We start from the raw sequence: 23,003 nt of genomic DNA on the forward strand, positions 1-23,003 counted from the left end.
CTATGTGGTCTAGTTGAAGGAACTGGGAATATTTAGCCTGGAGAAAAGAATACTTAAGGTGAACAAGATTGCTATCTTTAAATAATTGTAGGATTGTCATGCAAGACAATGAGTAAACTTGTTCTAGATAGCTGGAGAGGGCTCAACTGCTGGTAACTAGAAATGTCCAAGAACAGAATAGGCCTCCCTAAGAAATAAAAAGGTGTTTAAGTAGAATCTGAATGCAAGCAGTCCTTGGTAATTTGTCCTAAGTGATTTCTCGCTCAGTTAGAGATTAAATGATGCCTCCAAGAGTTTTATCTAATCCTGAAATTCTGTAAGAAACTTTACATTGCAGAATGTCCTGTCACCAGTTGACAAACCAAAACTGATACATCAGATCCTACACCTAAGAAAATTAATCAGCATATTTAAACTAGACACTTTAAGAGATGTCCTAAATAAGGCATCATTGCAGTACCACAAACTGTATCACAATGAAAGGAAGAAGTAAAATTTCTCACAAAAAGCTCAACTGGGACTGATGGTGCAGCCTGCTGAAAACCAAAAGCTGACCCATCGGGAAAAAAGCACTGGGAACAGGTTGCACTAAATAAGGAAGCAGTCATTTGCAAGTTCCAAAAGAACCTCAGAATTTCATTTCTTCATGCCTGCCCCACTCACTGCCTCGTTTATTTAGAAATACTTACATGTCAAATACAAACAAGAATAGTAACCTGATGTATACAACTGTGTGGCATACTGTAAAAATTTGAAATGAAATTTAAACCAAATCAGTTTGGCTCAAAGGAAATTAAAAATGTTAGATATACTGTTTGGCATTGTTTGATTTTTAAAGCTACAAGAAGGGTTAGTAAAACAATAGCAGCTTCAAAGCAATGGGAATTTTATGATTAATTTCAAAATGTCTTCTGTTTGCTTCATACTGCTCTCATCCTACAGCCGACAAGAATATAGGAAAAGAAGAACTATCAGGATAATGTCTTCACAATATAAATTATTGGGATTATTTGTGAAGATGTAAAATTTTTCCAGATGGCTATTAATACCCATCAGGACGATTTTCAGACATCATTAGGTTTCACATTGGCAAACTCCCACCAAACATAGCCAAAAACCAACTGATGACTGAACAGACTTAGACTCTGTCCATTAGAAAATTTAATTTCCAGACTCAGTGTTTAATTATTTGTTATATTCTATACTGTCAGATTATTATTTTAAAAGGTCATTTAGAATATTCTCAGCCACTTGACCCATTTTAAAATTTACACTTGATTGAAGTTGGGCACCAAGTTTATCACAAATAGTACTAAGGTCATTTGAAAAAGTGAACAGATTACAAATCCAAAAACAAATGTCTTTAGAGCCCTTTCCTTTTGTTTGAATATGGGTATAACTATCTGGATAGTTTGTGACACAAGTGCATTAGTGACCTACACAAAATTTAAATCCATCAGGAGATAGTATAACAAGCTGTGGAACTGCTGACCATTATCTTTCTGAAAACAATTACATAGGCCTGTAATAAATTGCATCAATATCAGTCAATTATCTCAACAACACTCTACTAACCCTTGTCACCAATGTATTGCTGTGTATCAGATTTTTTTCAACAATTGAATTATTCTCAAAACTTAGTGTTGCTTCACACACTAAAAATAGCCACCCCAATTCTCTTGTGTTACCCTGCTGTATTCCCAGGAGGTAGGGGAGTGCTATAAACAATGCTTCATTTTTACAGATGAAGAAATAATGAAATATAACAGAGGTACAGCCTCTTGGCCTGAATCTTTTTGAAAATCAATAATAAGGCAAGCAATCAACTAGTGGGGTCAGAGTTTCAAGTCATCCATTCTGGTGTTCTCTAGAGCTCCAGTGTAGGCTCTAATGAGCACAGCCTTACAAGAGCAGAAAAGATATCTGAAATCCTCATTTTACCCAAAAAGGCTACATCTCTATATCTCTCCCAACATAAACTTTGACACATGACTACTGACAAGAAAATAAATTGAATGTTTATAACCCTGGATTTTTCCCTTGCTTAGAGAAAGCGAATTTATTAAAATGCAAGCATCAGCAGAAGAAAGAAAAATAAAGTTTGATAACTATTCCATGGATAATTAGAAGCTGAACTTCCCATGATCTGTCCATAAAGTACTGGAGCAGCCATCAAGACCATCCCAAGGGACATTGCTGAGTTGCAAAGACAGAGGCTTTCACCACTTGCTTTGCATGAAAGGAAACCGTTTCACCCCAGCCTTTCCTCCTCCATTTGTCTTGGCCTACATGGGGCAAGGGTGTGTAGTGGGGGAAAGGAATACACTCCCTCTTTCATACCTAATTGATCCAAACAGGCACACCAAGAAACAATGCTTCCTCAAACTCCACAATCATGAGCAACAGCCACCTTCACACAGCGTCCTTCTTAGAGCACCCTGAACAAAATATGGTCAAAGAAAGCTGTCCTAGATGGAAGAATCCCAGTTCAGCTATAAGCTCCCCTATCCAACTGTAGGGAGAAACATAATTCAAAAAGGCCTTATCTGTTCACTTGCTGCAAAAACAAATGGGAAGTTTAGAGCCTGGGGAGCCTGCAACTATGGGTTTAAGAGATGTTTGGGATTGCTGGATGGACACATGGAGGCACTTGTTTCCTGGGGAACATTAAAATCGAATGTGCCAAGAAGCACTTAAAAGTGCACAGACAGGCTGGGTGCAGTGGCTCATGCCTGTAATCCCAGCACTTTGGGAGGCCAAGGCGGTGGATGACTTGAGCCTAGGAGTTGGAGATCAGCCTGGGCAACATGGCAAAACCCTGTCTCCACAGAAAGTACAAAAATTAGCTCAGTATGGTGGCAGATGCCTGTAGTCCCAGCTACTTGGGAGGCTGAGGTGGGAGGATCGTTTGAGCCCGGGAGTCGGAGGTTGCAGTGGTGCCCCAGACTGCACCACTGCACTACAGTGGGGGCGACAGAGTAAACCCTGTCTCAAAATAATAATAAAATAAAGGTGCACAGACTGATGAACGCTGGCTATTGGCACAAAGACTAGACAGGACTTGAGCTCCTGGAGGATCTCCTTCATCTGATTCTCATGGCCCCATCTTATAGTGTGGCAGGTGTTTTTCCTTACCATTTGGACCGTAAGCTTCCTGAGAATTATGACGTTAAACATCCACCAAATATCAACTGTATGCCCAGCACATGTCATACACTGTATTGAGCACACTTTTGTGAAAGTGAAACCATCCTAATCCACTAGAAATTTTATAGCAAAAATGATCAGTTAAAAGATGAATAATTCGCTTAAACAAGATTAAAAATATAAACTCCGAATATAATTTGTTTAACTACTTCAATTTGGCAAGCTTATAAATGCATTTAACAATAGGATGTGTCACAAAAATTAGCCGCGCATGGTGGTGCCAGCCTGCAGTCCCAGCTACTCAGGGGACTGAGGCGGGAGATCATTTGAGCCCAGGTCGAGGTTGCAGTGAACCGTGATCGCACCACTGCACTACAGCCTGGGTGACAGACTGAGAACTTGTCTCAAGAAGAAAAAAAAAAAGGATATGTCATTTGTAAACCATTTTTTTCTTGCCCATAAAAAAACAGCCAGCACTTAATTCTCTCTCTCTTTTTTTTTTTTTTTTTTTTTGAGATGGAGTCTCACTCTGACACCCAGGCTGGAGTGCAGTGGGGCGATCTCAGCTCACTGCAACCTCTACCTCCCGGGTTCAAGCGATTCTCCTGTCTCTGCCTCCCATGTAGCTGGGACTACAGGCATGTGCCACCACACCCGGGTAATGTTTGAATTTTAGTAGAGATGGGGTTTCATCATATTGGCCAGGCTGGTGTCGAACTCCTGACCTTGTGATCCACCCACCTCGGCCTCCCAAAGTGCTGGGATTACAGCCGTGAGCCACCGCCCAGCCACCAGCACCTAATTCTACTATTTCTACAATTCTACAGGGCCATAATGCTGAACCATAAAAATGAATTTTTAAAAAATCTAGTGCTATAATATTTAGGTGTCAAAAACTACCTTACTATGAAATATATGTACATACATACATACACATATATATAAAATAAATGGGGTATTTCATTAGTGATTTAATAAGTCTTACAATGTTTCTTTGTTATTTGGGTTAAGAGAGACCACTATAAAAGTAAAGATCCTGTAAACACTGAAAAGTAATACAGTGACTGAATTAGCCATAAAAAATATTCTAAAATAGTCTACTAGAATGTAAACTCCATGAAGGCAAGGAATTTTTTTTTTTTTACTATTTTTGTCTATTGATGGATCTCCAGTGTCTAGAACAGCACCTTTCCCAGAGCAGGTGCTTAATAAATCTCTGTTGAATTAATAAATTTTTTTTGAATTAAAGTCAACAGTCCTGTGAACACCCAAGCTGTGTCTTTTAAGTAGGCCCAAGGCCCCACGAGTAATCACTGGTCCTCTGGCTCTTGCACAGAAGTTCGAGTGGGGCAATTCAGGCCCCAAAAGCTATTTTTAGAGCAAAAACTTCAGAATGATTTTCTACAAAGAACCAGAGAATTTAGTTCACTTCATTGGCATAGCACTGGCTGAGCTCAGTGAGAAACACCCCAGATTTTAATTGATGTTTCCATTTGTTAACTGTTGAATGTGAAACCATGTCATTCTAACATTGTTTCTTAAACCATTTCAGTCAAGAGTTTAATGGACCATTTGAAAATATGTAATATTTTACTGTCACAACAATTTGAATTTTCCTGTGTTTTTCTTATAGTCTAATACCTTGTTAATAATAACCCATAGCTACCAGGTATTAAACGTTTACTATGTGCTCATTGAGATGGGTGCAAACATTCTCATAAAAATTTCACAATGACCCTTGAATGGGTATTATCCTCATTTTGTAACCTCAGGGAGGTTAAGTAACATACCCAAATTCCCCCAGGTGGTAGTGGAGCTGGAATTTGCCCTATTCTGTCTACCTTCAAATCCAGGTTCTTACTCCCATGGGCTACCTGTTTATCCACATACTACTAAGGGGAAACATTATGCTAAGTGATAAATATGGTTGGCCTTTTTTAAATATTTGAAATAATTTTGACGTGTAAACAATTGCTTATACTGCATGAAGTGGTAAAAAGACAAAGCATTTTCGGAGCCAAAGAACCTGAGTTCGAATCCTGTTTCACCAATGACTATCAAAGCATCCCTGCAAAAACCTTTCTGAATGGAAGTTTCTTTAAGTGTACACATCAAGATAAAAAACCAGATCTTCTCAGGGTGGTTGTGAGGGCTAAGTGACGTAATGTGGAGAGACAGTCTGGGATGGAGCCTGGCACAGGTGAGTGCTCTTTAAGCCTAAATTGCCTTCCTTCTAACGGATTTGCTAAATTGGCACTGTGCTGATTTTTATAAGTGTTTAGTTCATCCTTGTAATACCATAATTACAGAATATAATGACATTGCATTCTCTGCAACTACAAAGTAGAATTTATAAACTGATAGAATATGAGCTGGAAGAAGCTTTAGGAGCCATCTGTTCCAATCTCTTCCATTTCCAAATGAGGTCCAAAGAGCTTCAATGACTTGTTTCCAAGTTTTCACAGAAAGTTAATTGCAAAGACAGGACTAGATCTTGCGTCCCTCCCACCCCCACTCCTGCTATACCCTCCGCTTTTGCTTCACATTACACAGGCATGGCAACACATGTAATTTTCTAACAATTAAGCAGTATAAAATAACCTCAATTTAATTGCATCCAATTAACAAGCCAAATTAGCGTTTCATATGTACACTATTAAACTAGTTGTCTGCCTTCCAAAAGAAATAAAACACTGTTTCAAATAAATCTAGCGTTTTAGTGAACAAAGCTACTTACAGTTTAAATCACCTTTCCTATAATCTTCTTTATATGGAATTAGACATTAATCTCTATTTTAAAAGAAATATTTTCTGCAACTATCAGGATGAGAATTCACGCTATATTTAAGTAGCAAAATTTTCTCTCTCACAGAACACCTATGGTTTTCTATGATTTGTATATGTGTGTATGCACACGTGCAAACCTCTACACATATGCACGCTGTCAGATCCCTAATCAAACACAAACGAAGGTGTGTCTACATTTACCTACTGCCCTAGTTTCAAAAGTCCCACCTTTTTCCTAGGCTTCTGAACTCAAGTGAATCTGCCACAGTGCAAATAATAAGAGCTTCGATGATCTCCTGCTTTTTTCTTTTTGCAGAGAAAATGAAACCATTAAATAAATCTTTGCCAAACAAAGCACTGCATTTCAAATACACTGCATTACACTATCTGTCCAGTATTGTAATGATGTAGATACAGCTGGGTATCAATTAAAAAGCAGTATTCCAATTAACCACGAAATGAATCAGTGGCCCATTCCTTATACATGTATCCCTAAAAATATAATTACCTTGTAATTTTAACTATAAACATGTCTGCAAGTTGGTGTTTGATGGTCAACTTTCACTACTAATATTTATAAATATGTTCCGTAGTAAAAAAAAAATTATATTAGGTTAAAATAATAATGCAGTACTTACAATGTTCAAACTGACAACCTGTCATACACATTTGGCCACATTTAACAAAATATTTTAATCACTTTTGTTACTTACTTTTAGAGTACTTTTAAACACATCAATTAACAGAATAAAAGAATTCATGTTATCATTCGGTAGGGGCAACTTTCATTACTTCTCTTTAGGATATTTTGGCAATCTGTCTCCTTGCCACCAAGATATTCATCCCATATACCCTCATAAGCTTTCTGAAACACACACTTTACAGCATCAGTTCTCTGCTCAAAAACCTTCAGTGATGTCCAGCTTTCTCTGCAGGTCTTCGAGGCACCACAAGATCTGGAGCTATGTACCTTCCCAGGCTCCCAACTCCTCCTCTGCCCTGGTACTATCCCTGTCCCCTCCCATCCCAGGTCAGAGTATGGGGAGCTCCTGCCTCCCTTCTTTACTCAATGAAATTCTACTTAACATTCAAGGTCCTCAGTAAAAAAAAGAATCACCTCCTCTCATAAGAACCCTCAAATCTTTCCATTTGGAAAAAAATCCTGCTTCCATTTATACTCTACTCCCAATTGTAAGTTTTAATAAAGTTTACTATAAGCCATATCTCTTCTACATTGTAAAATGTTTGAAGTTGGAAATCATCATCCTTTTATCTCTGTTGCTCATTCTGACTCTTGATCTGACTGCAGAGCCCAAGCTTGGAACTACTACATAAAATACTCTTTTTGTCACCTAAATTGAATCTCCTACATTATAGAAATTATAAAACAGAAAAAAAAGTAATCAAATGATGCAGTGGACAAAATAAAGGAAAGTGATTTTCACTAACCTCTGTTTCTACTCTTTTGCTTCATATTTTCATGTCACACAGACCCCTAATCACATGGAAAGTAAGAAATCAGATCTAAATTTCTCCGAAGATCCTGATACTTGCAATCATGGGAGAAATTATTGGGATATTTGAATGTCTTAGCCCTTTGCTAGTTGTTTGAAAATATATAGATCTAGCTCGTGCAGGGCTCCAAAAATTAATTGGTTACTTCACACAGCGACCTTGTAAAGACTTCTGAATTGGTAGTTATTTATTAATTGAATCAGTGATGCTGGCTATTTTTGTTAACTGGAGCACCAAATAAGTATTTTTAGAACTTAAATTATTTGTTATTAAAAAAATCTGCAAATAATAATAGTTAATTTACAGGTAAGTCCTTCAAACTGAAGTCATTACATATAGTCATTAAAAATTCCAGGTGCTCCAAGACAATTGATGTGGAAGCACTGAGAAGAGACACGCGTTATGCACAAGGTTCTTCCGATTTCAAGGCCCTACCCCTCAAAATTGCCTCTCCAAGGATCAACCTGTAACATGATCATTTGGAGGGTCATGATGTGTCCTGATTTGCCAAAGGCAGTCCTCACATATGTCAGGTTGGATAATCATTCCTGTGGTCAACCTTCCTTCAAGTCCCTGCATTACCTTTCTCTTGTTATCGGCCCCACTGGCTTGTTTTTAACTCCTGGAAGGAGCTCCTTTAGTGGTTCGGGTCATTATTTATACCCTGCGTGTCTAGCACAAGGCCTAATCTACAGGAAATACTTGTTGAATGACTGAGAGAGCGAATTGCATTGACCAACAATAATAGGGCACCAGTCGTAGTACTCTGAATAGAGGATTAAGATTATATGTGAGTGACAAGTCAAAAAGGTTGGCCCTGGGTACTTCCTGAACTTACTTCCATCGCTCTGCGACCCAGAAGTAGCAGGTGAGACCCCCTCTGCTTTCTGCCGAGAATCCCCCTCAGGCACATAAACATCATGTTCATCTCTTCCTCTCCCCAAAGCACTTTCTCCAATAGATCTAAACAATTAGATCCCAAATTTTAAGGAGGTTGGAAATCTAAAGTTATAGAAACTTGTAGAACAGATCACATGTCATAGAAAATACCTCAAATGATGAGTAATGGGAGTGTATGTTAAGACAGCACAAATTCGGCCTAGAACAATAGTGACCCAAATATCAGGCAGTTCTGATTCTATTCTAAATGCAGTCACGAAGCCAGTTTAGGCCTGTGTCTATCTAATGTCGATATTCACGGTCCATCTCAGAGAAGCCAAAGATTGCACAGACCAAGAAAGCTGTGTTATCCTCTTTCCCACGACGATTTCAGAGTTGTAACACAATAATAAAGTGCTAAAATGTTTTCCCAAATTAGTTAATGGCATCTTATAGCTACAAATACTGGCTTACTCAACCTCTTTTTCATAAGCATTGCCATAAATATCATACAGAAAGCAATGCTTTTGATTGTGACCAAATACCAGGAACAAAGAGAAAATACTACTTCTCATACAATTACTTTAAAATAAACATGATCTTATTTTCATAAATTTTTCCTATTTCCCTTTAATCCTCTGTGTTCATCCCAAACACTGTAAATCCTACAGGTTTCACAGTACAGCCCTCACTTGAATATTCACTAAAGTTTAGCTCCATACTAATAAAGGATCTGCCTGTATGGTTAAAGCGAATCCATACACTCTGGATGGGTTTGAAGTTCCTTATGAAACCTTAATTTCATTAAGTTGAGTTAGCAGACTTCCTCTGCTCCTTTTTATAATATCGCTTTAAAAGTTGTAACAGTTAAATACCAAGTTTTAGCCAAAATATGAACTCATGATGAATTCACATCTAAATCCATGAACTGGAAGCATATCATTGAAATTTTCAGGTAGATATTTAAACTGTGAACTGTTTCTCCACCTACAGAACTAATGTATAGACCAACAGAGAGTTCCACTGATGCTGATCACGTACCAAAATGTGAAAACGGTGTTTATTTTTAACAAATAGGAGATGAGCAGCCTGTCTGATCCACAGCCATACATCCAGTTGACCTTAGCCACTTTTCCCTTCTGATAATAATTACATGTCAGTTATTAAATTACTTTACATCCTCATGGATTATACTTTCACTCATGCCAACTAATATTTTCTATCATTCTTCAAAATTACTTTTCCTATGTGAAGTTTTCAAATTGACTTTAGCTAATTACTGATAATAATTTAAAAACTGAAACCCAACCCAAATAGTGTACTTGTTATAATTCAAAAACTGAAACCCAATACAGTGTACAACACAGAGTTATTTGTTATTGCTGCTGTTAAAATGAGCCCTGCTTTGAAAAAAAAATGGCAAATTCTGGAATAAGATTTTTCATTTTAAATTAAATCAGCATAAAAGAGTCAACCTGATCTTCTGAATAGTGACAAAGTGCCAAAAGTGCAAGCAGACACATGCACCATTACTCCACAAGGAACGTCTCCATATATACTGTCCTCTGTTTTGTTTTCATGGTAACAAGAACATTCACAAACACATCTCATGCAAAGGAGCCTGATCAATCAAAATATTCTGCTGGTTAATCTTTCAATGTAATCAAAGTGCATTATTTTCCTATGTGATAATATACACATAGTAAATTTTTCACATTCCATGTTAAATAGGAATATAGAAATGTTTTATGTACTTCAGTGGTATTTTACCAAACACCTCTACAAGGATTTAACCAGTTAAAAATGAGTTAGATCTTACATTTGTAAGATCATTAGTATACCACCATTCCCAAAATTGTCCCCAAATCAGTCACACATCAATTTATTCTTGAATACCCTTGTATAAATATAAGCCATCTCTAATAAAATTAGCCACATAAAATACAATCACTGTAACAAAAATACAGATGCCAATAAGCAAATTTTGTTTTATACCCGACCTACGCTCAACGCAAGAAATTGCCTCAGACAATGTTCAAAAGATTCATCATTGTAATGTAATACGTTTCTGTATGTAAGAAATATACTGCATATTTCAAACCTAGTGGTCAAAAGGGATTATGACACTTGAAACAAACACATTATCATTAAGTAAATACTGGTAAATCCCTTTCAGCTCACAATGCAAATGTACAGTTGTCATTTGGTACTGTGACTCCTAAGGGTTCCACAGGGAATTTTCTCTTAATAATGAAAATGATACCCACTTTAGTCACAGAAAGGGCATTTCTGTTCTGATAAACCATTTGGCCTAGATCCTAAAAATCAAACCCAATCTACTCATTCCACAATCTACTTTGTTAAAATTCTGCTTTTGGCACTCTTATAAGGTGAAAAAGCAATGAGGCATTTGCTACATATGTAGCAAATATATGTGATCTATATGTGCAAATATTTAAAATAACTTGGTTTGCTCAAGGACAAATATCACCAAATATTACTATATCACTGGAGGAAACGTTTCTAATAAAGTTAAATGGCCTTTTTCTAGGAGGACAGATCATTGCAAATTTAATTAAAATGGATCTTATTAATATTTCAAGTAATTTCTGGGCTTGATTATGCACTACAAAAGAAACAACTGTACTGAGGAGAAAAATCAATAGCCCTTGACTAGGGCTCTGGGTATGCTAGAAAAACACAGATCTCTTGTGAATTATTGAGGTCTAGCTTTAGGGTTGGGGGCGAGTACCAATATTCATTTGGAGGTAAATTGAGTTATTTTTTAAATGGCAGAAAAGGAAGGAGAAAAATCAGTTCAAATTTTCCATTATAATGAAAGTACAGGAAACAAGCCTTTCTATATTCATTTTAGGCCTAAATAACTCTGCAGAGAATAAGGGTTTTGCAATGTCAGTTGCACACACAACTTCCTGTGTGAATGCTAAGCCATCACAGGTGTCCTAAGGCCTCCAGTGAAACCTATTATCAAGAGATTCCTCTGGTCTCCTCGAAGTCATCCCCAGCGCCCTCCATCCGCCGCCCACACATTATTGCTTCTCTCCTCCAAGTGTCTTGATTAAGGACCCTCTCTCTTCTCCGCACTCCCGAGGTTAAAGTGCCCCCGTTCACTTGGTGTAGCTGGTTACAAGCTTTCCCGTTAGGGAGGACTAGTGCCTGCAGTCCTTTTTAGTTAGATGCTTTTAAGTCAGAGATGAGAGGAGCCACTTGAAGAAACCCTCCTTCCCTTCTTCCTTTCCCCCACTGGGAACCAAGTCCCTGAAGGACAACACCCAGGGACGCTTCCTGACCTTCTATCCCCTCACCCAATTTGGGCTTGGAGGGTTGGGGTCGCATTTTCTCATGTCCTCTGCTGCACTGGATGTGTTATGTAAGAGGGACAGAACGCGGGAGGCACATGCGTATAAAGCGCACCGATCTGTGATAACACCTGGGGTAGCAGAGCGGATCTGGAGTCCACCCCCCCACCAAATACGACAGACCCCACACATGCACATCAGCACCCCCTCCCCCACCCACCCACCCACACACACGCACGCACACACGCACACACCCAGAGCAATGTTTTCCTGTCTCACCCCTACCAGTACCAGAGGCACAGAATGGAAAGGCGGGGGATGGGGGTGAAAGGAGGTGAAAGAGGAGGAGGAGCAGCAGCAGCACATCTGCTTTGATAGCAGCCGGCAGTGCCGCCGCGGCAGAGAGCCCCTCGTTAACCCCCTTCCTGTGGCTGCACCACGTCATGGAACATTCCCGGAACGGGCCAACGTTCCACCCACTTCAGGGAACAGACATAAAGGCGCAGACCCAGTTCCCCACAGTGCACAGCCCAAACACACATGTCCCTTCCCGATCCCCGGCCAGACGGACAGACAAACACGCATGCAAACCGCCCCCACCCGTCTCCACGCGCCCGGGTCCAGCCGGCAGCGGCCAGAGCCGCTCTGCGGCCGGTGCACCCGCAAGGCGAGGGCGCCTCCGCCTGAACCTTCCATCGAGACAGTCCCCTCCTTCCTCGCTTCCTTCCTTCGCTCCTTCCTTCCTTCCTTCTTTGCCCGGGAGGTAAAGGGAGTCACTGAAATGCCCAGAGCCAGCGCCTTCGCTGCGCTCGCTCGGCCGCAGGCCGGCGGCCCGGGCCTCGCGCCGCCAGCCCGCCCGGCCGCCTGCGCCGCGCGCCGCGGCCCCCTCCCCCGCTACCTGACAACGGGCCGCCGCCGGCCGCCGCAGCCGCAGCGGTGGCCGGGCCGTGCGCGCCGGTGCACGTCGCTCATTAGTAAGCAGGCACATTCCTGCCTCCAGCGCTCCCGCGCGGCCCCCTCCCCCCAGGACATTACGCAAAGCAGCCTCCCCTCATCTGCATAGATCCGCGGCCAGGGTATTCCCCGCATTTCCCCACGCGCCCGACACCCCTCCCGCGGTCTCCCCCATCCCCGCCCCCTCCGACCCTCACCCTCGGGCCACCGGGAAAGGGCTGGGGGCACGCGCCGGGGAGCGGGGGACGGAGTTCGGCGGCGGCGATTCCAATATAAAGTGAAACAAGCTCCCAGCGCCGAAGGAGGCAGGAAAAACCCAGCGTCCAGGCCACTTACCGAGCCGAGGAGGGACCTAGATTCCCGCCGCTCCGCTCTCGCGGTGGCCGGTCCGCCCTCCGCGCACCCCGAGGCTGCACCCAGCACCCCAGAGGCGAGACGTGGAGGAACGCTGTGAACGAGCCGGGAGACCCTCCAAGTTGCTCTGGGCTCCGGGGAGCGTCAAGGTCCAAGACACAACTTGGCAAAGACTTGTGCCACAGTCACCGAAGATGTTTGTGCGGAGACCCTCCTGCGGGGAGCGACGGCGCTCGGCGGCGCCCCGCTCTCCTCCTCTCCACCCCCTCACCTCCAGCCCGCCTCCCGCCGGCCGCCCGCCTCCGGGCCGCGAGCCCCTCGGGCAGCTGTCAGCTCCCGGCCGCCGCCGGGTGACAGGGGCGGGAGGAGGGCGCGACGCGGCGGCCCGAGCCCCAGCGGGCGAGGGGGATCCTCGCAGCCGCGGCGGCCGCTCACCTGGAAAGTCACCGCTGAGGAGGAGGAGAAGGAGGACGGGGAGGAGGAGGGAGAGGAGGAGGGGGAGGAAACCCCCCTGGTGCCCTTGTTCTCGCTGCCGCGGCGGCCGCTCCTCGCCAAGGCTGAGCGTGTCTGGTGGGGGGTGTCTGGTAGCATTTCCTTAAGGACAGAGGGAGGGCGGGCGCGGAGGGAGGGAAGAGATCCCGACCGCCAGCCCAGGCTCCTCTTGCCTTTATTTATTTTTCTGACACTGTACGGAGATGGGCCCGGGGCAGGGGCCGCCAGGCTCAGGCGGGAGCCGCGAGGCCCGGGCCGCAGCTGTCTGCGTGCGGGAGCCGCAGCGGCCGCCTCCCCTCCCGGGCTGTGGACGCACCGGGTTATTCCTGGCAGCGCCTCCCCGAACAGAAGTTACTAGGAGGAGTGCGCGGCGAGGGCGGACGGGGGGAGAGGCGGAGGGAGGGAGGGAGGAAGAGGGAGAGACTCAGCCAGAGACGTCATCGGATCCCCCAGCGCGTCCCAGGGAGGGAGGCTGAACCAGAAAAACCAGTCTGGAGCCAGTGAGCTAGAGAGGGATGTGCGGCGCGCGGGGCGACGGGGGAGGGAGGCGGTCGGGAGGGCAGAGCCGGGCCCCAGGGCTGCCGCTGCGGGCGGGGAGATCGCGGCCGCGCACTCGCTCGGTCGGAGCGGGGAACTCCCCGGAGAGCCGGTCTCTACTTGTCATGCAAAAAAACTTGGGCATCTCTAGGAGCCTGAGAATTTCCTTTAAGGATGTGGAAACCTCCTCCGTCCCCACCCCTTCCCCATTTCCCAGAGAATCGTTGTCTGCCTTCCTGACGAACGGAATTGTATAATTAGTAGTGCCCTTAGATTTGGAACGAATACTCCGGATCCCTGGCCTCTCCTCGCCCCTGCCTCTACTTACAATTATGTTATCGGTCAAGAAAAGCAAAATCAGACTGTGGCTCCCGGCTGGGTTTCTGGAGCTTTGTAGTGTTTTACTAGCACTTTCCATGCCCCTGCGGGCGCGCGAACTATTCACGTGCTCCAAACGCCCGGATTGCCTTCCCTGAGGTCACTCACCAGGGTGCCCCCGGCGCCCCCAGTTCGGGGACCGCGGCCCGCCCTCGCCAGGAGATTCAAATAGGTGTGGGCAGCGGCGCGAAGAGCAGCTGCCGGTTTCCTGGTGGGCCGCGCTGGAACCTCGGGGCGAGCTGCCACCTTCAGCCTGTGCGCTTCCCTCTCCATGGAAGGGACCGGAGTTGAAATCACACCCAACCCTGGGAGAGCGGGGCCGGGGGGCGGGGGAATCCCAGGCGAGTGGGAGCCGAAGCTCTGGGCTTCCTCCCCGGCCGGGCGACACCCGGGGGACACCGGGGCTCCCTCGGGCTGTTACCCTGCCTGTGTGGACTGGTGTGCACCCTCGGGGGAGGTTCCCAGGGTGCCACGGTGCCCGAGCGCGACGAGTGACTGCTGGGCCGGGCCGGGGCCCGAAGCGCCTCCTCCGAGTGGTCTCCCCGCCGAGCGGGGACCGCGCGCAGCACCTCTCGGGCGCCCCAGCCCCCGCACCCTGCCGGGCCGAGCCGAGATCTCAGGACGCCGCGGGCCCCAGCGGTCCTCCCCACCCCCTGGCCGCGCCGCAGCCCTGCCCGGGGCGGAGTAAACAAGAGACGCGCAAGATTTGACCTGGCGCGACCCGGCTTTCTGGCCGGGGTTCCCCCTGAGCAGGTGACTCCGTGGGAGGGGTGGAAATGAGTCTCTGGAATTCCAGGCCAAAGACAATAACTGTGGTTCTGCTTTTAAAGCAGGTATTTCACCAACAACTGCGGAATGTTTTGTGTCTCCAGTTTCAAATTTCGCGGAAAGGGACCAAATGTCAGGACATATAAAATATCCCCTTCTCTTTTCATTAAAAATGAGTCCATTACAAAGGAAGGGCAGCCCCTTAATGCCTGCGAGAATAGCGCTGCTGGTTTCATTTTTGTTTTGTTTTGTTTTGTTTTTCATTCTGACCCACAGTCGGTGTATTTTTGAGGTCCCTATGCAGTGGCGACAGTGCCGTGAAGGGCAACTCTGCAAAATAAAGCGGTGATACATTTTTTAACCGATTTTTTTCTCAGAGGAGAAAAATCTGAACAATTTGGCATAAGTTTCACTTTGTCCTTCTCTTAGGTTGATCTCATTTAAATTCAGGGCCTACTTCCACTTAAGCAACTTCTTCTTTCATTGTATAGGTTCTTTAATATCCAGCCTTTTTGAACTTAACTTGAAGCCTTTAATTTAAAAAACTGTCCCAATCATCATTTTCTTTTAAATGTATGCCGTTGCATTTTAAACATCCATTTAACACACAAAATGTGATTTTTGAAATTTTTTTTCACTTTCAAACCCACCGGCTACATACTCCCAGAGAGCGTTTTATTTAATTGCTTAATAGAGAAGATTAAGCAGTTTCTTTAAGAATCCAATTTCCCTTCAACAAACACAACAGCAGCTGCCCAAGCTCCCAGAAACTAAGCAAAGGCAAGTAGCAGGCAACGTTTTGCTTCACTAGAATGAATGTTAGTTGAAACCTTAAATACCTCTTTAAAAGACTAGATTAAAGAGAATAATGGGAATATTAAGATACTCCGGTAGTTAGTTAAAATATTTTTTAAGGAAAACCAGGCAGATATACATCTATTTTGATGATTTGATCCCACCTTCAAAGAGGATCCCTGAAAAGAGTTTTAGTCAAAATCTGACAAATTTTAAATAATTACTTTGTTTCAGCGTCATGACGATGGAAAGAAGATAGCCCGGGTTGAGTTGAAGTAAATTAAAAATATTATGAATATGTGTAACTAGGTGACATCCTCTCTGCTGGGAAGAATCCTTTTTTTTTTTTTTCTGGTGACAGGATCTTGCTCCATCACCCAGGCTGGAGTGCAGTGGCATGATCTTGGCTCACTGCAGCCTCTCCCTTTCAGGCTCAAGCAATCCTTCCGCCTCAGCCTCCCGAGTGGAGGGGGAGCCTCTGCAGATCTGGAGCAAATCAGCACCAGCCACTCCAGAGCCTGACCTACATAGGACTCAGAAAGCATTGTCTATTGTGATTGATTATTCCTGTGGTCAGTCCCAATGGCCTACTGATTGGGGGTTTCTCTCCAAAAGGCTGCATGGCTTTTCATCTCTAAGTGAATCTCCTTTATAACCCATATTTTATGTCTATAAGCCAAACGTGCTATCCATATTTAGTCAATGTCCAGTTGCTTGCATGTAAGGGCAATAGAGTAATCAGAAAACTCTTCCCAGAAAGCCCGCAAAGACAAAACTAGTATTGGTAGAAAACTGGGCATGCAGCTCTAAGAAGCTCTGTGGGAAGTGAGGCTGGGTGGGGCACAGCTGCCCCAGCCTGGCACCCATATGGAGCATCAGCAAGGAAGTAGGAACTTTCTTTTCATCATGCATCCTCCTTATCACTTCTCAGTTTCAAAGGGAAAGAAAATTTGGTAATCTGCATTTTGAGACATTAAGAAAGTAAAATAATTAATGGCTACATGGTTGTATGGCATTTTTCAGAGTATTGTCAGAAAATCACTTCGAACTGAAATTACTTTCATTCAAAAATATTTATTGAATGCCGGCTATGTGCCGAAGGTTCTTAAGATACATCAGTGAACAAATCAAAGTTCCCTGCTTTCTTGGAGCTTGCATCCCAGCGGGAGGAGAGGATTTGGAGGAAGAAAGGGATAGACAATAAATGTAAGTAATAAATTATATAGGACTTTGAAAGGTAAAATATTTGGGGGAAAAACATAAAATAGGGTAAAGGATATAGGTGGGGTGAGGGTTGTCCTGATGCTGTATTAAATAGGAACATCGGAGTAAGACTTGTTGAAAAGGGAGATTTCTGCCATGGTTTGAAGGAAATACCTGGAGATATCTGGAGGACAGAGCTTTTCACATGGAGGGAACAGCCAAGATACAGCTCCAATACCTGGAATTTTTATAGACATCAATGGTAATGGTGTGGCTAGAATAAAATGAGACAGCCAGTGAACAGAAGGCCTCTCAGGTCACTGTAAGAATTCCAGAGAAGCTTCATAAAAGGCAAATTTTGGGCCTTTATCACTCAGCCCCATGGAATCTGAATCCTTGTGGGCCCAGGACTCTGCATTTTTAACATGCAAAGCAGTTGTTACTTACATATTCTCAAGCACAAGACCTCCTGCCACAGAGCATGGAACCTGATGTATCCAGGCAGGAGAACTGGGTACCAGGAGACACTGTACATGAAGCTTCCAGAACCAGCCATGTCCATTTTACTAATCAAGACCCTGTCTGTTAAATCTGCAGCTCAAATGACTTTAAGGAAAAATGGATTTCATTGATTCACATAACTATCACTCAAGGACTAACTTTCAACATAGTGAGCTCCTGAGGCTCAAATATTATTACCCCGTAAGGCCTTCTCCATCTCTGTTCTTATCTCTCTGCTTCACTTTGCCCTTCAGGCAAACATTCTGCAGGTTGGTGGCAGCATTCCCAGATTATCTTCTTCCTAGATAAGCAACACAGCAGGAAAAGACCTTCTTTCCAGATAGCTCAGGCAGCCTTAGTCATGTCATTGCACCTGAACCACTTGCAGGGCTTGGGTGGAGTGATCTGATTTGGTCATGACTAGACCTGAAGAGGAGAAGGTCCTCATGGGGAAAAAAAAAAAAAAAAAGGCTGTTCCCAAAAGAAAGGAGTCTTGCAGACCAGGGGGCGGAAAGTATCCACTATATCCCTTAAGTCTTTTGGCTTAGGTTTCCCTATTTTTTATAACTAGGGATTTAGTCAAGATGATGTGCCTAATTCCCTATAAATTCTATATAAATCATTGTAATAAATCCCCCCCATAAAATTGTGCAAAATGAATTAACTGGCATGCCATTCTCTCAGATAAATTTATGGTACTATAAATAAGACATTAAAGGGGTTACCTGCTATGGGATTCTGATGAATAAATAGAATATAGCCTTAGGTCTTAATAAAGAGTAATGACTTAGAACTGCCTTTCTGATTTCTCTTGCTTCCTACTTATCTACTTTAATTAGTATATGGAGGAAAATTAAGCAGTGTCATGATTCACGTGATGTTAAGAATACATAGGTCCCCAAAAATTAGTTGAAGAAAAGAATTTGGAGGGAAAATCTGCATGTCTGTTGAATCGTCAGTAGGATACAAATCCAGTCATTCTAATGTAAAGTCTTTTTATCCCACTTTACATCCTTTGGCTGAGGAGTGGAGCGAGATAGTGGTAATGAAGGACTGACCAGCCAGAGCCATACTGTGATTCAAGACGACATCTGTTAGGATTGAAGGATAAAGTGCTTATCCTCGTGGGTTTTATAAGGCACACAGAGCGTGCAGACATCCAACTAACCAAATGTCACCCTGTATTCCAGAGTTGCTCAGAATATATTCCAAAGGCCACTTGTAGCAGTATCTCTTGAAATGCTCAATTAAAAGCCTGGGCTACCCCCTAGATTTATAAAATCAGAATCCTCAAAATTAGGGCCTGGGAAACTCCATGTGAATAAGATCCCCAATGACTTCTATTCTCATTAAAGTTTGAGAAGCATCCCTTTACATACAATTTCTAGTTCACTTTGTCCCTCAGATTGAATGGGGGCTGGCTGGCTGAGAACTCCCTTCTTCCCTGTTTGTCACATTCTTCAGGTTTCACGTGATCCTTTATGACAAGTTGGTCTCTTTTTCTCCTTTAAAGATATTCATGTGGCTCTTATTTTAACCAGATTTCTTCTGTACAAAAAATATGTCAGGAAAGAAATGAGCCCATGAATGATCCAGCCCTGGGGATGAGAAGGGTGGAGGGGGAGGAGGGAATGGTGGGTACAGAATATAGGAATGCATAGAGGGTGGAAGGGGAGGGAGAGGTCAGCTGTGGGGATGAGCAAGATGCAAGCAAACTTTGATGGTTTTCTAGCTTAGCTTAGGACCAACCCTGCCCATAGTTTATGGAAGGATACTGCGTGTTTCTTCAGTCCAATCTGCTGTGAAATGCTTGTTATATTCTAGAGAATGCTCAAGGAATGCCCAGTCAGGCCTTTATTCTGAGGAAGCTCACTGATGTCTCACAGATAACCTTCTTAAAGATGAACAAATATCAGATAAAGGAACAGCCAGTAAGACTGTCCAGGATTACTAATGCCTGAACTGCCACCTTAGATACAGGGAAATGTAGGCTTATAATACAATGTTAGCAATTTAAGAGCACCGTATTAGCATCATCCCTCATCCTACTTTCTTCCATCACCCTCCCCCAACTCCAAAATTGGTTAGAACTGAAATTCCTCCGCTTAACAGTCACTGCTTGGGGTTAAGGCTCTGCCTCTGTAGAAATCTTCCCGTACAAGCTAACTACAAGTGGTAGGCTCTTCTTATCCTAAGCTCTTAATCAGTCATTAACTTCTTATGAAAGATTAATTTATTAGATTGCCTTACAGAGTGACAGCTAGCTTAGTGATCAGATTGATTTATCTTGACAAAGCATAGAATGGCGATAATGTAGGAAGGTCTGGAGGGGGAGTGAGACAGAGAGATCCAAAGCTTGGACCAGACTGACATGGGCACACTAGGGCAACTAGGAATAGGATACAAATTGAAGGGGAAAGGTGTGAAAAGATGAAGGAAAAGGCAAACGCAAAAGCCTCCATCTTTGGACACAGAGGATGCCTGTGCTCAGGGCCTGTGGAGGGAGGTGTGACGATCCAGGCTTTTTAGGCAGAAGCTGGGTGGCTCTGTCAGCCCAGAGTACAGGTGCTAGTCCTGACCCTGAGCTAGCAGGAGACCTGGGTCCCCTCTCTCAGCCTCCACTTCCTCATCAAGCAACTGGGGGATTCCCTTTCATTCATAAGATTCTGAAATAGAAACTCCTAACAATCTAGCAGGGACAGAGAAGGGGAAAAGAAGAGAGGGAGGCATGAAAGAGAAAAATAGCAGAGAGAGCTTATCAAAGTCCAAATCCCTCCCAAGCTCTTGCAGTGGTTTCTTAGGGTAAAACATCAATTTCCAATGTTAAAGAAATGAGAGTATATGGGCAAGGGATAGTAGGGGGTTTCAGAGAATAGTGATTTTGGTTTAAACATAGGCCATACAAATTTGGTATATTATATGGTCAGAAAGGAGAAGTGTTGTTTCTCATTGTCAGCCATAAAACACTTTGGGAAAAATGTATTTTTCCTGACTAGTACCTAAGTCCTTGAACTTTTAGAATTCCTGAGAACAGTGACTTGACCCACTCCCAATTTATCTATTGATGTGATATCTGGTAGATCGGACCCTCTTTTATATAGGTTTGAACCTTGAGTTTAGGGTAGTAAAACAAAAAAAGTCAAATAGTTGTCACCAAGTTTGTGCTGTGATTCAGGCTCTGACCTAGAAATTATATGTAAAATAAGGTAGCAAGTTGGAAGCATTGAAGAGAAAATGTGCAAGTAGAGGATATTATTTCTGATCCAGAGAAGGCTGCTCTCAGCAAAGAAGATAACAAAATTATGCAGATACGAAGCAGGGTGGGTTTACTTAGCTGTTACTGGAGCAACAACAGAGTCATCGCTGAAATAATCCCACTCAGTCATCCGTGTGCTTCATAAACCCAAACAACAGAGAGACTAGTGTGTCATAGCAATACGCCTTGTGTAAGAGGAAGAAGAAATCCATGATCTGTTTGGAAAGATTTGCACAGCAAATCAAACTCATTTTAAAATACTTTTTACTCAAAATATTCAGCTACTTGAAAAGTCCACTTATATAGATGAGTCTGCTCCCAGTGATTCTGGTGAGTATAACAGTATTAGAAAGTTAATTATTTGTTTTGTATCTTTTTTAAAAAGATTTTTTATAAAGGAACTACTTACTCAGTATGTCATTTCCCATTGACATTCTTGTATATGTAGATGAATATGTCAATACCTTCTGTTCTGGCAAACTGATATGCTCCAGGTCCCTCTAGTGCCCTATAATTATATCTATCATTGTTTTATAATCATTTCTGTTGCACTGTACTGTGGGATGCTCAACTAGCTGAGACTGTGCCAATGATGTATGGTGTTGAATAAATATTCTGAGTTTTAAAGTTAGTGTTTTACTCCTGCCTTCTTATCTTTTCCTGGGCTCTGTGTATAGGCCATGGCACTGCCACTGAAATATGTGAGACTCCCTTTGCTAAATAACATCTTAAATAATGACACGGGTGGGGTCATATTTCAAAACAGACCTGTGTTTAAAAAAAAATGTAGCCTTGGGGAGGTAAGTTGTTCTGTTGTTATTACATCTGTCCTTCAAGGCAATGATTATTTTCCAACAATCAAATTTTTGCCAGGCGTTTAAGGATGCCTGACCCACGCACCACTGGTACAAAACTCAGCAAATGTCATATGTGTAAACCAGCCCTTGATGAATTGACAAAAAGGCATTTTTAAAAATGTGGGTACCCAATGTAAACAAATCATAAGTGTACAATTATCTTAATTTTGGCATATATTTGTGTGAGTGTAACCATTACTCTGAAAAAGATGGAGAATATTTTTAGGATTACAGAAGGCTCCCTTGTACCCCTTCCCACAGGGTACCCCTGAGATAATCTGTGTTCTAACTTCTAGGTTAGTTAGAAGGTAGGTTTTTGAGCAAAGACATGTATGTATATATGCATGCATGCACATATGTATGTATTGATTTTTAAAATAACGTTTCAAGTAACCATGTGCTAGACCAAGTTTGAAAACTAGAGATACAGGAGTGATCAAGGCAGATGAGGCCTTTAGGTTCTATGGGCCTCACATTCTGGTTGAGAAACTGATAGAAAACAAATTTACCAAGAAGACAGTTTCAAATCATGAAAAATGGCAAGAATAAAACAAGGTAATTGATAGGCAATAAATAGGTAGGTAGGGTAATATTGGATGAGGGTAGAGGTATCTGCAGGGTTGACATTTGGGCTGAGAACTGAATGAGGAAAAGCAGGGAAAAAGAGCCCCAGAAAGAGAGAACTGAAAGTGCAAAAGCCCTAAGCCAAGGAGAAGCTCTGTGCCATGAGGAACTGAAAGGCCAGTGTGGCTGGACATGGAAGGTGGGGACTGCGGAGGAGAAAGTCCTAAGAGATAATGTAAGAAAGGCAACCAGAATGAACCAGAGGAAGATGCCTTTGTGGGCTAGATGAGTTTTGAGGAAGGGGGTAGACATTGGGGATTACAAAATACATATATCTTATGTGTTCTATTAATTAATTAAAAAACTTTTCCCAGAAACAACCTTCAGTACATAAGTAATGGCTGCTGGATATAACTTGCAATTGGGTGGCAGGTCAGCAAGGAAAGAATTCCAAATAGAGGACTTTCTGAAAGCCTAATTATATATATTGAATGTAACAAAAGGAAAATAGTTTTTAAGGTAGCAAATCCTAAAGAGAATTTAGATTATGTGGGTGCTATTCTTCAGATTTTTCTATGGTTAATTAGGGAGAGCTGGGAAACACACAATGCTGCCCACAGCTCTGCCAACCCATTATGGGCACCTCTAATTTCAGATAAGTGAAGCCCTTGGTTACCACCCCCAGCTTGTCTTAGA

The 23,003-nt window shown here is 43.0% G+C and overlaps 1 protein-coding gene across 10 annotated transcripts in view; it reads right to left on the bottom strand.

The window, feature by feature from the left end:
• HIVEP2 (HIVEP zinc finger 2) overlaps positions 1-13,803 on the bottom strand; it is a 195,176-nt gene extending 181,373 nt beyond the window's left edge. For 2 of the 10 annotated variants that reach the window (XM_024248690.3, XM_063725014.1), the window contains exon 1: positions 13,392-13,803. The gene's annotated coding sequence lies outside the window, so the exon portion shown is untranslated. Of the gene's footprint in view, positions 1-12,248; positions 12,497-12,546; positions 12,651-12,938; positions 13,254-13,391 lie in introns of those variants that run through there. The other 8 variants (XM_063725017.1, XM_063725020.1, XM_063725015.1 and 5 more) reach the window with 6 other exon arrangements.
• Positions 13,804-23,003: the final 9,200 nt, after the last annotated feature.

Source organism: Pongo abelii, chromosome 5 (assembly GCF_028885655.2).
Source record: "Pongo abelii isolate AG06213 chromosome 5, NHGRI_mPonAbe1-v2.0_pri, whole genome shotgun sequence".
Lineage (NCBI taxonomy): Eukaryota > Metazoa > Chordata > Mammalia > Primates > Hominidae > Pongo > Pongo abelii.